Source organism: Aedes aegypti, chromosome 1 (genome assembly GCF_002204515.2).
Source record: "Aedes aegypti strain LVP_AGWG chromosome 1, AaegL5.0 Primary Assembly, whole genome shotgun sequence".
Lineage (NCBI taxonomy): Eukaryota > Metazoa > Arthropoda > Insecta > Diptera > Culicidae > Aedes > Aedes aegypti.
In genome coordinates this window covers 39,821,088-39,838,520 of record NC_035107.1, presented here as the reverse complement: position 1 = coordinate 39,838,520, position 17,433 = coordinate 39,821,088, and positions in this window count along the sequence as shown.

Below are 17,433 nucleotides of genomic sequence, written 5' to 3'. Positions count from 1 at the left end.
TCAAGAGGGATTTTCAGAAAATTCTGCCAAGGATTTAAGAAAATTTTCAAGGAAAATCAATGATAAATCACGAAAAAACTCAAAAACACTTCCTTATGAATTTCCAGAAGAATCACAAAGCTTTTTTTTTTTAAAAAAATCTTAGAAAAAATTCTAAAGAACCACGAAGGAATTTTCGGAATAATTCTAGATATACAAAATTATCTCAGGCAGAAACAATAAAATCAATAGCAATAAATCTGTAAGAATATAAGAAGGATTTCTGTAAGAATATAAGGAGGATTTACAAACAATTACAGAGGAATTTTCGGATGATTTCCATAAATAAAGATTTAAAAAAATCCCCGTCATCTGGAAGATTCTTAGCAGGATTTTCGGAAGTATTCCACAGGGATTTCTGGGAGAATTCCATTGGGATTTACAAAAGAATTCCAGAGGAATTTCCGAAAGAATCCCAAGAATTTGCACGGAAGAAAGTGAAGTGAAAAAATAGATTTTTTGATTATAGTCTCAGGCGTCTTTCCGAGAGTATTCTAGAATAATAGGTATAATCTAAGACATTTTTCGGAAAGAATCTCAAAGGGATTTTGAAGAACTTTCAAAGAGTTTCACGGAAGAAATACTGAAGAATTACGTAGAAAATATCAGAATTTATATAATAATTTCGATTGGATTTCCAGAAGAAATCCCGAGAAATTTTGTGAGAATCCCCGAACCCAGATTTTTAAAATAGATTCCATTACACTGGAAAGCAATCATTAAATCATTTTCGGCAGAATTCCAGAATTTTACGGCAGAATTCCAGAATTTTACAGCAGAATCCTGAAAGGATTTCCATAATAACCCAAGATGGGTTTCTGGGATAGTCCAATAGGAAGTCCCAAGGAGGTTATTGGAAAAATCAGAGCGATCAAAGAAATAACTACATATAATAATTTCAGAAGGGTTTCTGAAAGAATCTCAGTGAATTTTCAAGATGTCCTCTAGCAACACAACTAATATATACTAATATTTACAACTCAATACTTAATTATAAATTGCGTTAAGGTGATTATAGAACAAAGCCACACCTCAAATTTTCAAAAGCACAAGACTTGAGAACCAAACAGCTCTCACCGTTGAAAATTTATCCCATTAGTCACCACCAGCAAGCAAGCAGATTGATTGGTTTTCAACGCAAACTGTTGTCAGATTCTCCAGTCTTGTGCCCTTGTTTGGCTTCGTTTTATAATCACCTTAAGCTGAGTGTACGCCATCCAGTTTGGGGGCGGATTGACGGTATCGAAGTGGATTAAAAACAATTATAGGAGAACGTGTGGAAAATACATATGAACTGCGCAGAATACATCAGACCGATTTAGCATTGCTGCGCACTTCTAAAAGCGTTTTATTTTTATTAAAATGTTTGATAATAGTAGAACGACAATGATCATCAGTTGATTTTCCGCTACTGTTTTTTTTAAATCACAATTGTTATTTCTTTCCGTGCACGCGCTCGGGAAATGAATCTGGCCATGGTGCAACAACCGCGCTACATTCGATGAATCCTATGCGACAAAAATTGTCGGCGCTATCCGTCAAATTCGCTCACCAAAGCTATTTTGGTGACTTTAACATCACAGCTATTAGTCCAGTTGTTAATTACACCTATCGTTTGTCTGGTGAGTTGCACGCTTACTGTCAATGATGATGTCACGCTACACGGTAAGTGTTCATCTGCAACAACCAGACAGCTCACCAATCCACCGCGAGGTGGATCGTGCTGAGTTGTTGAGTTGAAGGAGAGCGAAAGAAGGAAGGCACAAAAGTCTGTTTGACAGCTCTGCAGAAAGCGCGTGCGCACGGACAGAGCGCCAGTTCGGCCAGTTCGGCTCGATTTGCAATGATCGGTTATTATTATTATTTTTTCGCTATTGGATATTCTATGGTTTGGTTGATCGATGTTAAAGTTTGTTTTAAAAGCAGCTCCACTTATTTTGAAACATATTGCCGTGTAGAATAGTAGACAACACAACTAATTTAATTAAAATAATTTGAAATTATAATTAGTACATATAAAAAAGGGGAAGAACGTTTAGGCTGGTTGTGCATTACGATAAAATCTCTTAACATAAGCAATGCTTGTTGTTGGTTCTTGTGGAAGGATCAACATGTTCGGCTTAACGAATCTTATTTTAAATATCGAATAACACCACATGCAATTGAACAAAAAGGATGTGATTACTATAGACTTTTGATATTTTCAATTCTGAACCACCGCAAAAAAAAATATTGGGAATCAAAATTCTCCTGAGAGGGATGATGTGGGGGAGGCTCATTCTAATTAATATTGTCGTTCAATTATGGGGATAAATTAAAATTGTTATTATTCTATACATACTTATTTATTATAATTACCTGTAAATATTGATACAGCACAATTCAAGTATTTAAATATCAAATAGCAAACATAGATATGGTCGGTGTTCAGACAGACTGAACCAAGTGTTTTTTTCAATCGAGTAAGAAAAATGTACCCCAAACATGTGAAACATTAAAATATTATAGATATTTACTGTAATAATGGAACTTATCTATTTGATGATACATTTGTATCAAAATAACATGGAAGATTTAAAATTGATGGAGTTCTTTACGTATCCTTAGAGCTCCAAAATTCATCTAGTCTGGTCTGTCTAAACATCGACCATATGATTCTCAAAAACTCATGAGAATGGTATTTTACTCTTTGAACTGTTATTTAATTTGGATGTGTTTAAAAGATTTATAAATTTAATTTATTATTGATGTTACGAGCTATGTCTGTAGTTAAACTTAATGCTACACAAGAAATATATTTGAATCAAAGTATTTTCATATATAAATCAGTGGCGCGGGAAGTGGGTAGGACACGTAGGACATGTACTACGCACAAAACAACCTGGGTAGGACACTCAAAGGATTGTCCTACCCACGATTCATCCGTTTGTTATCTATAAAAAATAAGTAAATTAGAACATCCTCACTAATTATAAATGCAAGCAGTTTGGTATATTTTTGTCATATTTGTTTATTAAAATTGATTTAAAGAAGAATATTTATATATTATTGAATATGAATAACAACAAAAGTTGATCCAATGAATGATCCAAAAGACAGGACTGGTAGTAGGTTTCTTTTTTAAAGACTTAGTCTCTATTTTAATGCAAGTTTTCAAAAAGTTTCTGTTTTTAATGGAAGGAGTCTGAAGTCTATTTCATTCAAAATGGTGCTTGCATTGAATCTTTATGCGAAATTGTACAAGCTCTAAAGAAACCTTCAGAGACTATAACGGGTTCAACAAGCTATTTAAGAATTTTTTTCTTATGTTTCCTGAAGAAAAGTTTCAGGAATTAAGGAGTAATTTTATTTAGAATATTTTCAGGGTATCCTACAGGGATCTCTCTAGAGATTTATCCACCATTTATTCCAGAAATTCTTCTAGCAATTTTTTGAAGGGTGTTTAGAAAAATTTCCTCAGAATTTTCTCCATGAGAATTCATGAGAACTACAAAGCTACTGTTTCAGTAATTTCCTCGGACATTTTTTTTCTAAAACTCCAGATATTTTTCCACTAATCCTTCAACCACATTCGGCAGTTGTTACAATAGGAGTTTTACAGAATTTCTTAGAAATTCGAAGAAATATACAAAGGTTTATTACAAAGTGTTTGAAAAAAATAGCTTAAGAGTTTTTTCAAGAAACCCTAGATGAATTCTTCCGCCTGTTAATGTAGATTTCTTCAAGAACTTCAACGTTTCCTCCCAGAAATCCAACATTCTTTGAGGGGTTCATCGAACAAATCTATTTTTTCTATAGTCTTATATAATTTTTTTCTATTATCTCAGCAAATTATCTAGGATTTTTTTTAATTCCGAGTTTTAGTTCAGGAGTTATTTCAGCTGCTTGTTCATTGAAGGTGACTTAAAAAGTTACACCTTTTTTTATCAGAGGTTACTTTAGGACAGGCCTACCCAACGTATGGCCCGCCGCTTCATTTTGTGCGGCCCGAGAAGAGCTTCAAGATTCTTCTTATGTCTGGCACTTTCACTGTTCTAGAAACTCTAGAACTAGATGTTTGAACATTCCAAGGCTGATTTTTAAAACTTAGTTTTGAGGTATTTTATTTTGGAGATTCTCTACAAGTTTTTTATCCATGCAAATTCGCTTTATTTCATTAATGATTGAAAATGTTTTATTTTAAAAGTACCAAATTTTATGTGGATTGAATATTTACGAGGAATCTCGCCAATAACAACCTTCACAACAAGTTCGAAAGTATGTTGTCGGTATAAAGATTTCAAGGTGGATTTTTAAAAACGCTTGAGCATGAATTCTAAACATGAGAAAGATTATAACTAATATTAGGCAGATCCAGAGGCAGGTTAATAGCTTTTGAAATTTAATACAGAATTCTCACATAAATTTCTCGGACAACTTAGGCAGAATTTTCACAAAGAGCAATTTTGTCACAGAATCCTTGTAGGAGTTCATGGAATGATGACAAAATGACTATCACCGAATATTGGATATTAGTATGTAAAATTATCTTGAGCTTTCCTTAGTGAATTTCTTACAGAAATCTGAGTAGGACAGAATTCTCCATATTTTAAGATTTTATAATAATTTTAGAGTGTTGTTTTGCGGAATATTCACCCTCTAATACCCAAATTTTTGTTTTAGATCTAAATATAATTTTTCGTTATCTAAAATCATTCTAAACACGGTTTGGGCAATAATTTATTTTTCTTCGCAAATTTATGAATTTTGATTTTTATTATTTTTATTTTTGAACATCTCTATCCTTTTCACTTCTTTCTTGAAGCCTCTTCTGGTTACTGATTTTTGACAATAATAAAAATTAAAGTTTTTACTATACTTTTGAAAATATGATTTTTTCAATTTATTTCTGGAACATTTTTTATTTTCCGTGTAACTAACGGAAAAACAGACTTGAAATCATTTCAATACCATCAGGCTCTTCTTCTGTGATAGGTTGATCGTAGAAAAATATAAAAGGTACGATTTTTTTTATAATACACGTTAAATGAATCCCAGGCATTTGAAGGTTATATAAGAATACAATTTTTCAAACAATTTTCAATAATACAAAAAAGTTTCAAAAATCATAAAAAACTTTTCTTATATGCATGTTATGAGTCAAGGTTTAAGCCAAACATAAAATCATTTTAATTTCCGAGCTACGAAAAAATACACAAAATTCCAAAGTGTACCCCGTCTAAAGGCGGGGTTGGGTATTAGAGAGTTAAGGACAATTACACAGGAATCATACACTGGATAATCATAAAATCCAGGGATTCAATCTTATAATATAATATAGAATTTTATAAAATTAATGAGGATTTCCAAAAAAAAAATAGATGAGATTCTGGCAGAATCTTACGAAAATTACTAATATAATTCAGAAAACGATTTTTATAAAATCCTGGATAACGATCTCTTTGAACTGTGAGGAATGTTTTAACCAGGATATTACAATTCTCACTGAATTATCGAGATTATTACATAAGGAAATATCTATTAGAATTTCTTCAAAAGAAAATTCTATGAATTTTATGTCATATTACCAAAATATTTGAAATCGCTGCATTAAAAAAAGTTTGGTCCGCCGTACAATGTTGTTTCTGAGATTTGGCCCGCGGCTCAAAAAGGTTGGGCAGGCCTGCTTTAGGATTTTCTTTACATCCCGGATAATTTTAGAAGATGACCGGGAATCTTGAACGATATCTCAGGAAAATCGATGGATGAACCACTGGATAAAATCTTGGAGGAATTAGGACTTTCTAGAAAGATTGGAGGATTTCAGATGATTTCTGAAGCATCTTTGAGGAAACTCATTTCTGTGACTCTCCTTGGGAAAATCCTGTCTGAATTCTTGTAGTATCCTAAATATTTTTTTTGTGAAATTCCTTTGGAAAATTCGTATTACTGCTTGGGAAATAATCACTAAATGAAGTACTAAGTGATATCTGAAAATTTGGGCAAAAACCGGAAAAAAATTCTGATGAAATCCTTGAGAAAATCATCATACTTGGCACGAGAAATTCTCAAAAAAAAAAAGATTCAGATCTTAGAGAAATGTCTCTACTGATGCTATGAAGAATAAAGCTTTAATATCCTAGCTCATATTAGGTTTCGTTTTGTTTTCTTTATTTCTGTTTGGTCTATTTACAGTTTCATTATGATTTCTTTTATGTCTATTTTCGCTCTCTTCTATCTGAGAAGAGATCTCTAATTTCCTATTTTTAAAGCACTCAGCCGTTATTTGCGTTTGAGCCCCTCCAATATAGTAACTTTCAATTTGCAGCCCAGGATTTAACATTTTCTTAGCTTCACTGCACAAAGTATTTGTCCTACCCATGGTTTTGAACGTGGACGCGCCTCTGATATAAATCATATGAAAAAAAAAATGTTCCAGAAAGTATCTAGAATTCTTTGGGAGCGTCTCCCGGGATTCTTCCTTAAATCATTCATGAATCCTTCAAATCCTCTCTGGGATTGTTCTGCTGAAAATCTTGAGATTATTTCTGAATTTTCTTCCAGATATCGCTTTGGGATTCATCCAAAAAAAAACGTTACCATTCCGGTATTACTTCTGAGATTCTTTCGGATATCCCATTGCGATTATTTTGGACATCTTTTTGGATTTTTTTTTTTGCAGAACTCTGTATGTGATTTTGCGTGTATCTTCTTAAGGATTACTTTTGAAATCCAGGAAATTAAATTCTTTGAAATTCTTGAAAATTGTTTTCGAAATACTATGGAAGATTTTACCATAAATCCTGATGCAATCCATTTGGATATTTAAAGAGGATTTTATTAAAAAATGTACGACTCTACTAGAAACTCTTCGAGAATTCCTCCGAAAATAACTCTAGATTTTTATGCGGAAATACTTCTGGTATTCTTATGAGAATGCCTCTGGTATTCTTCCAAAAATGACTTGAGATGCTTTCGGAAATCTTTCTGAAATTCTTCAAGAAATTCCACTGATATTTTTACGCCAATATCTTTGAAATACTCCTGGGACTCTTACAAAAATCCTGTTGGAGTTTTTTTTTCGGATATCTTTCTATTCTAAATGTTTCAATAAATTTGGCTGGGATTGTGCTGTAAAACCTGCTAAGATTCATCCAAAAATACGACTGTCATTCTTCCGGATATCATTCAAGAATTCCACCGGAAGTTTTCGTGAGATTCAACCGTAAATCGTTCTGGTATTTTTCAGAAATTCCATTGAGATTCTTAAAAATATCCTTCTGAAAAATTTTCTGAGAATTGTTTTGGGATTATAGAAGGATTTCCAGAAGAATTCCAAGGCGATTCACAGAAACATCACTTCTGTATGAAGGATTATCGTTAATATCTGAAATAATCCCATGAGAATTCTAAATCCAAATTACAGTGATATTCAAAAGAATCCCAGAAGTTATTTCGCCAGAAACCCTGAAAGATTTAAAGGATGTTCACAGACATCCAGAAGATTTCATGAATATTTTCCAGAATAATTCCGATGTCCAGATGAACTGCAGAAAGATTCATGGAATAATTTCAAACGGGATTTTCGGAATAATTTGAAAGTAACTTTTAGAAAATCCTCAGAAAAAGAACTCAGTAATCAAAGTAATCGAAAAAATCTCATTATTTCAAGCAATGCTCGTTGGTTCATGTCGAAATATCAACATGCTCGGCTTAACGAATCTTATTTTAAATATTGAATGACACCACATACTAGTATGTGATTACAATTCTGAATCACCGCAAAAAAAATATTTGGAATCACAATCCTTCTGAGAGGGATGATGGGGTGGATGCACATTCTAATTAAAATTGTCGTTCAATTATGGCGGTAAATTAAAATTGTTATTGTTCCATAAATACTTGTTTATTATAATTACTTGTAAATATTGATACAGCATATAAAAAGACATTGGTCCAGAAATTACTCCAGAATTCTATGGAATTTCCCTCCTGGGATTCTTCCTTAAATCACTTATGAATCCTTCAAAACCTCTCTGGGATTGTTCTGGAAATCTAAAGATCATTTCTGATTTTTCTCTAAGTTCTTATGGAAATCACAGAATACTTACAGATATCGCTTTTGAACTCATCTAAAAAACATCGTTAGCATTCCGGTACTATATCTGAGATTCTTTCGGATATCCTTTGTGATTCTTCTGGACATCTTATTGGAATATTTGCATAAATCTATGTGAGTTTGCGTTTATCTCCTTAAGGATTACTTTTGAAATCCTGGAAATCAAATTCGAATCGAAATTCTCGGAGATTCTTTCGGAAATTCAATGGAAGATTCTAACAAAAATCCTGATGCAATTCTTCTGGATATTTTTAGAGGATTTTGCCAAAAAATGTACTACGACTCTACTACAAATTCGTCGAGAATTCCTCCGAAAATAACTCTGGCCTTTTTCCGGAAATACTTCTGGGATTATTATGAGAATACCTCTGGTTTTCTTCCGGAAATCACCTGAGATGCTTTCGGAATCCCTTTAGAATACTTTCGAGGATGCTTCCGAAAATCTTTCTGAAATTATTCTAGAAATGCCACTGAGATTTCTACGTCCATATTCTTGAAATTTGTCTGGGACTCTTCCAAAAATCCTGTAGGAAATCTTCCAGATATCTTTCTAGCATTCTTTTGGGAAGCCTTCTGGGATACTTTCGAAAATCTTTCTGAGGATCCTTCAAATCCTTCTGTTAAGGATTCTTGCAGAAATTATTCCCGAATTACCTCTAGACTCTGGGAGTTTCCTGAATTTTTCAAAAAAACTGTTATTATTTCGACTATCTCTCTAGGATTCTTTCGGAAATTCTTCTACAATACCCCTGCTGTTATCCTGCTGGAGGACTTCAAAACATCTTTCAAAGATTCTTCCAGAAATTTTACTGGAATTTTTCAAGAAATTCTGCTGGGATTCTTCCGTAAAACCTGCTAAAATTCCTCCGGAAATACGACTGGAATTCTGCTTGAATGATAAGCATTCAAGAATTCCACCGGAAGTTTTTGTGGGATTCAACCGTAAATTGTCCTGGAATTTTGTTTAAATACATTGAGATTCTTAGGGAAAAATATACAGGATTCTTAAAAATATCCTTCTGAAAATTCTGCTGGAAATTACTTTGGAATTAAAGGAGGATTTCCGGAAGAATCCCAGGTCGATTTACAGAAGAACCACAGAGAAATCACTAAAATATTATCAGGGAGATTTCTAAAGGAATCATTTTAAGGATTCTCGTAAATTCCTGAAACAATCTCAGGAGAATTTCGAATGGATTTTGAATGTTTTTTTTACAGTGATATCCAAAAGAATCCCAGAAGTTATTTCGCAAGAACCCCTGAAGATTCAATGAAAAGTCACAGACATGCAGACGATTTCATGAATATTTTCCAGAATAATTACGATGTTCAGAAGAGCTCCAGAAAGATTTACGGAATAATTTCAAATGGAATTTCCAGAACCATTTAAAAGTCACTTTCAAAAGATGCTCAGAAAAAAAAACAGGAATCAAAGAATCTCATAGGTATTTTTTTAAAGTCCCAGTGACTGTCCGGTAGTTTTCTTGGAGGATTTCCATTTGAAGTCAAGAGGGATTTTCAGAAAATTCTGCCAAGGATTTAAGAAAATTTTCAAGGAAAATCAATGATAAATCACGAAAAAAATCAAAAACACTTCCTTATGAATTTCCAGAAGAATCACAGAGTTTTTTTTTCTCAAAAAATCTTGGAAAAAAATTCTAAAGAATCACGAAGGAATTTTCGGAATAATTCTGGATATACAAAATTATCTCAGGCAGAAACAATAAAATCAATAGCAATAAATCTGTAAGAATATAAGAAGGATTTCTGTAAGAATATAAGGAGGATTTACAAACAATTACAGAAGAATTTTCGGATGATTTCCATAAATAAAGATTTAAAAAAATCCCCGTCATCTGGAAGATTCTTAGCAGGATTTTCGGAAGTATTCCACAGAGATTTCTGGGAGAATTCCATTTGGATTTACAAAAGAATTCCAGAGGAATTTCCGAAAGAATCCCAAGAATTTGCACGGAAGAAAGTGAAGTGAAATAATAGATTTATTTGATTATAGTCTCAGGCGTCTTTCCGAGAGTATTCTAGAATAATAGGTATAATCTAAGACATTTTTCGGAATGAATCTCAAAGGGATTTTGAAGAACTTTCAAAGAGTTTCACGGAAGAAATACTGAAGAATTACGAGGAAAATATCAGAACTTAAATAATAATTTCGATTGGATTTCCAGAAGAAATCCCGAGAAATTTTGTGAGAATCCCCGAACCCAGATTTTTAAAATAGATTCCATTACACTGGAAAGCAATCATTAAATCATTTTCGGCAGAATTCCAGAATTTTACAGCAGAATCCTGAGAGGATTTCCATAATAACCCAAGATGGGTTTCTGGGATAGTCCAATAGGAAGTCCCAAGGAGGTTATTGGAAAAATCAGAGCGATCAAAGAAATAACTACATATAATAATTTCAGAAGGGTTTCTGAAAGAATCTCAGTGAATTTTCAAGATGTCCTCTAGCAACACAACTAATATATACTAATATTTACAACTCAATACTTAATTATAAATTGCGTTAAGGTGATTATAGAACAAAGCCACACCTCAAATTTTCAAAAGCACAAGACTTGAGAACCAAACAGCTCTCACCGTTGAAAATTTATCCCATTAGTCACCACCAGCAAGCAAGCAGATTGATTGGTTTTCAACGCAAACTGTTGTCAGATTCTCCAGTCTTGTGCCCTTGTTTGGCTTCGTTTTATAATCACCTTAAGCTGAGTGTACGCCATCCAGTTTGGGGGCGGATTGACGGTATCGAAGTGGATTAAAAACAATTATAGGAGAACGTGTGGAAAAAACATATGAACTGCGCAGAATACATCAGACCGATTTAGCATTGCTGCGCACTTCTAAAAGCATTTTATTTTTATTAAAATGTTTGATAATAGTAGAACAACATTGATCATCAGTTGATTTTCCGCTACTGTTTTTTTTTAAATCACAATTGTTATTTCTTTCCGTGCACGCGCTCGGGAAATGAATCTGGCCATGGTGCAACAACCGCGCTACATTCGATGAATCCTATGCGACAAAAATTGTCGGCGCTATCCGTCAAATTCGCTCACCAAAGCTATTTTGGTGACTTTAACATCACAGCTACTAGTTTCCATGGTGACATAAATAACACGGCACCGCTAAAACGTCAAATAATGAACCCATGCATAGGTCCATATCGACTGTGGTCGTTGTCTCGTGGCATTTCCATCCCGACGAGAGTCGTAACGTCCTGGCCTATCGACTGGGTAAGAAAAGGATGTGGAAAAAGTAAGTTTCATTAATTTTTTTTGATTTCAGGCATGTGCATTACCAAGTAGGTAAATCTATTAAGGTATTTGCCCAAAATTTCACGTGGCCTTCCCTTGAGGGGACGACGCGTCGCACTTCTCTTCTTCTTTCTGGCACTACGTCTCAAATGGGACAGAGCCTGCTTTTCAGCTTAATGTTCTTATGAGCACTTCCACGGTTAATTAAATGAAAGCTTTCTTGCCGATTGTACATTTTTGCATATCTGGCGGCAAGTATGAAGATATGCTATGCCCTGGGACCATGTTGTTAACCGGTGGGATTCGAACCCACGATCTTCTGCTTGGTTTTGCTAAATAGCTGCGCACTTATCTCATCCTGTTTACTTGATTCTTATGGGAGAAAAATATTGGGGATCATCAAAAAATGGCGTCCATCATTTGGGCATGGGATGATCTAAGAAAGTGTGACAGTGCGTGTATGGGATCATTCAAATATTACGTATCGCAAAATTTGCCAATTTTAAAACACATCCCTCCCCCGCGTAACCGCTTTTGTATGTAACATTTTATTTTTTGTATGGAACACTTGTAAGACCCCCTCCCTTCCCCTATCGCGTTACGTAGTATTTGAACGATCCTTATTAGCAGGAAACCACGGCTGTCATGCATGCATTTCGGCGCTTCCTCACATAGTTTTGGTACTTCGCGTTTTGGTACCCACATTCTGGTCGGTTTGCCCTAAACTTGCTTCTGATTTTCGAGTATACGGCTCATACGCTGCTAGTGCTAGATTCTGACACTTCAACATATCGCATTAAATCGTCGAATTCGATGAAGATTTTCAGTTGTTTATCATTTTTGTAATCAGCAAGGTATCATTGATGTCTCCTACCTATGAAAACAAATGTTTTGTCCCTCCCAAAACAATGTATTTGAAATTTTTTCAGTATTTGCTGAGATATTTCAAATACGTTTTGACTCATTCTCATCCCCTTCGACGGAATATCACATCTTCAGATATTCTAACATGATTTTACAAGGAAATACTTTAAAGATTCATCCAGTAAAGAAAGTTTAAAGTTTCCGATAGATATCCTGAACATATGCTGTTGAATAAAAATATTATAATATATTATCACTATCTACAGTGCTCCAGTGCAAACCCTGCAATTTTTGTTGTTAGAAATTACTTGTTTTATGTTCATAAAGAAGTTGCTACGTGAAATTTTTGAATAAAAAGTGAAAAAGATCCAAATGTTATTGGAAACCCCCTTGCTTTGAATAATTACAATAGGGTTTCGGCAAAAATATTCAGAATATTCCATGCAGAGTATCCTGATGTTAATCCTGGATAGTCCAGATATTCCTACACAGGTAGAGTTAAATCTACGATCTAGCATACACGGAGTAGTGGATTCAAATCCCATTAGAACTAGATTCTTGATCGCAAATCTACATATCAATTTAATAATCAATCAATATTATAGAGATTCTTCCAGGAATTCTGTCATCAGTATTTCAGTTGTTCCAGGATATTTCTGGACTCTTTCAAAATATCCTATAGAGATTTCTATACAAATTCTTCCAGGTGAATCGACAATTTTTTTTTGTGTTTTTTAAGAATTCTGTCTACTAATTTTCTAGGGAACGAATTCCTCCAGGGATTTCGACATAGATGTTCTAGTAATACTTCCAATCAGTTACTCCGAAAAATTATCCGCAGGGTAAATCGCAATATGTTAAACGGTCTTATTTCTCGCTGAACCGCTCTACCTCATGAGTCGGCAATTTTGTCCTAAATCCTACAGCAAATTATCAGATTATTGTTCGGAAAATTCCTAAAAATGTTTCTCCCATCTCTTGGTTATGCGACCCTGCCCCGATGGAAGGGCACGATCCATTAGCCCATTACATGGAAACCAATGCAGTGAATCCTTAAAAAATAGCATTTTTTCAGGTACTTGTCCAGAAATTACTAGGAAATTCAGATGTTTTTTTTTCAGTTGGCTCAAATATGCTGCTGGGCATGAAAGGCTCTCTCCTAATTAACATTTTTTATTTATCAATGGTTTCTCATTGACACGCATTGTATATGCTGCACCAAGCTATACACTTTAAATTTTGTTTGAGCAGAAAACTCTTAAATCATTTCACAATTTGGAGATATAAATGCATTACTTATTTTATTTTACTAGAAATGGAAGGAAACGATGATAAACGACTGTATAAAGGTTCAATTTTATGAATACCAGCTAACCATCAGATGTAATTAAACTAAGACAACTGTTCCAAGCATTGCTAAACGTATTTGAATTATTTCGAATAAAAAATCTCATTTCCATAAGGGGTGCTCATCTTGCCACAACTTGTAAAACAAATACTTAAACCAAGTAAGTACTGTAAAATTTTTTGATGTTTTTGTTTTCTTTATATATTTACTAAAATACTCTTCAAAAGGTTTGAAATGTTGACTGAAAATCAGAAATTTGGTCAAAATATTATTAGAAGACAAAAATTATTGTGTCTTCTAATAATATTTTTTCTGGTAATTTGTAATAAGAAAAATCAATGTTTTCATAAGTTATAGTAATGAACTGTACTGTATGTTTTCAAATTCATATCATTTCTAAAGTCCCATGCACAATGTGAGCGGCAGCTAAGCAATGTTGCTCAAATGGTCACTGTGTACCCTAGCAGCAATCAGCCCTTACCGTAGTTTTGCAGTCTAGTAGTTCAGACTACTATCAAACTATGATATGGCCTGAAATGCTACTAGAGTGGTTAAAGTGAAGAACGAAATAGTTTTATTAAAAAATTTCATTTCATTACTCACTATCGTCACTTTTATTTTCGACACTATCACGTATATCATCGATTATCACTCATCAACTTTCGTAATACACTTCAGATATACTTTCCATTCTATCAGTTTTCACATCACACCATTTTCATATAAATTCATTGTTATTACCATTTACCATCTGTTAGCATTACTAATGTCGTTTTCGTTTTTAGGAACTGGGTCGGTGATCAACACATAAACAAACCAACGTCAAGCTAATTGTGGTTCGGTCGAACCTGAACCGGGTTGGGGTTGAAACTGTGATTCAGAACGGGTTGCGCCAGTTCCAACCTAGGTTCAAAAACGAATTCGACATAAGTAATTAAAATACACTCAATTTAAATGTTTCATTATTTTTGTTGCTGTAGAGTCATTACTATTCAAACTATAATTTAGCACAAATAAGGTACCCCGGGGCAAGTGAGAATCAGGGTTAAGTGGGGCGTTTCGTCATAGCTCACTTAGGAAAAGTTTTTCATGGGGGTTTTCTTCTAGGAAGTTGAAGATACAATGACAAGGAATGTATTCAGTACTAAACATATTGTTATTTATATTACCATGTGGTTCATGTAACTGTTGTCAGTTCAGCGCCATTTTCAACTTGCATGATAAATTGTGACACGTTTCACGTCTTGCATTGACTCGCAAAAAATAAATGTGTTATAAATCGAATTTCCATCAGTAAGCTACAATTTTAAGTATTATTACAAGCTTCTAACGATAAACCAGTAGTTTGTTTTCATTTCATATGAATTTTTCGATGATCTATCTTACCCAAGGGGGAGGTCACTCTACGCACTTCATTTGGCACAGCTGTGCCTTCAGAGCGCCAAGGTGTGCCAAGCGTGCCGAAAGTGCTATAATACTACTTGCCATAAAAATCAATGAACTGAAATTATGGAAAAACGTTCTCAGCAAGCATTGACATATTTAATTTTGCATTACTTCGAGAAACAAAGTCAAATAAATGATCCTCTACATTCTTTACCCATTTCCCCGTCTTTGGAAGTTGCTTTGGGCTGACGACAAGATCATTAACGGTTTATTGTAACTTTCAATCTTGCTTTTAATATAATTTATTATTCATTGTGAATTTGGTATAGGTAATGAGCCAATGGCGAATTCATCATCTTCAGATCGGTTAGATTAGTTCTGTCGGTTTGGTGTCACTCTGTAGTTCGTTCTGAAATAAAAAATATAAATGTAAAATCATCAAATTATATTGTGAAAAGATGTTCCTTCTGATCGAAGCCAACGCGAAAATTTTGTAAGATCCGTGTTTGACAGATATCAAACAACTCAGAAATCTCAATGATTGCTGAGACGGAAATTTCAGTTCACTGCGATTTTTATAGCAAACCACTTTGGTAAGGTGTGCCAGACAGTGCGCCGAAATGTGCCATAGCTGCGCAAGGCACACTGTGTAGAGTGACCACCCCAAAATATCTTACCCCAAAATATCTTTGTACCCGGGGTAAGTGGGACCTATCAAAACAAAAACCAGGAACAAAACTTCGTATACGTCTCATTCATTTTCCTAGAGAACATCACTAAAACATTTAAACAAATGATTTTTATCAAAAAAGATCAATCTCAAATTATGTAATTGTATAAGAGGTAGAAGAAAAGTGTAATTATTCTTTATTTTTTTTATTTATTTAGGCTGATACAAATATTAATTTTCTTTTATGTCACCCCCCCCCCTTCAAAAATCCGAAAAATTTGAAGGGGAGAAAAAAAAAGATTCATCATTTTTTTTGACATCAGTTAGGTTTTTTTATTTTAAGAGTAAAAACCAGGTAAAATAATGGTCCAGATGACGATTGGAAAAAGTTTAATAACTATCGTTAAAAATAAAAAATTGAAAAAAATAACTTTTTTTTCGTTTTTATTTATTTTTTGTTCCTTATTTATTTTTTCCTTATTTACGAGGGGGGGATCCCTCGTACCTTCCAAGTGGTATCGGACATAAAAGAAAATTAATATTTGTATCAGCCTTATTATTTTTGAAATACGACTTCAAAATTGAACAAACACAAAGATGAAATTTGAAATGCATCATGAGAACGATTACTTTTCTAAATTATTTGTTATTTCTACCAAATTAGGCAGTGATGGAAAACAATTCCATCCCATTAAGTGGTTTTCTGCCATGCACATAAATAATAACAAAACATATTTATAACTTCGTAAATTATTGATTGTTTTTGTGCTACATTCTAATTAACAACTTATAAATGATTTATTTTGAACATGTTTAATTCCTCTTTACGCTTTTATTGAGGAATTTTCAGTTAATATTAAATGTAAAGTGACATACGATTAAATAAAGGTGTTCTTCCTAAAACGTTGCGTATTTTATGGTTGATCCCTTATGTACATCAAATATGTACTTAAAATTAAAAATCTATGGTTTATCAATCCTATTATTGAAATGGTTGACTTACTGATGTGGATAGACGCATGAAACTGGATGTGTCCCACTTGCCCCGTTTAGCGAGGTAACTGCGTTCAATGGCTCATTCTAAAACTTTCTTCCAAGGTTTTTACAATTTCGAAATTATTCGATCAATTTCAGGCACACACCAGGAAATATCTTTCCAAAATGTGATTGTGTTGTTGGATTTGAAAAATATTGACATTTGAAAATTGTATTGAACAATTTGTTTGAACTATCGTTTTTTTCGTTCCCACTTGCCCCGCGGTACCTTATCAATAAACTTACAGTAAAACAAAATCACTTCGATCCATTCTTCTGCACTCGCTGTCATTATTAACACTTTTATCATGCATGTTTGAAGAACTTGGCAATAATGTTTATATTCAGAGATTGCCCAGGTCAACGAAAGTGTGGCAGTACGTGTAAAAGATATTGAATAAAGCGTGACAGAGGGGGGAGGGGGGGGGGTCTAGAAATCCCGAAAAACGATGGACGTCATATTTGTATCGTCCCTTATGTGTTTTAATTACTGCAGTAATTGTAAAAATTGTGTTATTGTTGTTATGCTTGTCAGGAAATCACTTTCACTGTGGAATTATTTTTTCTGTTTTGATTTAACAGGAAATATCTTCCACTACATTCTTGTTAAGTTTTTCAATTTCAATACTATTAAAAAAGTCTTTGGATTGTCACTTACTCCAGGTGCTCCTATTTAATGGATTTTTAAGCTTTTTGCTAAAGCTTGAGGTATAGGGCG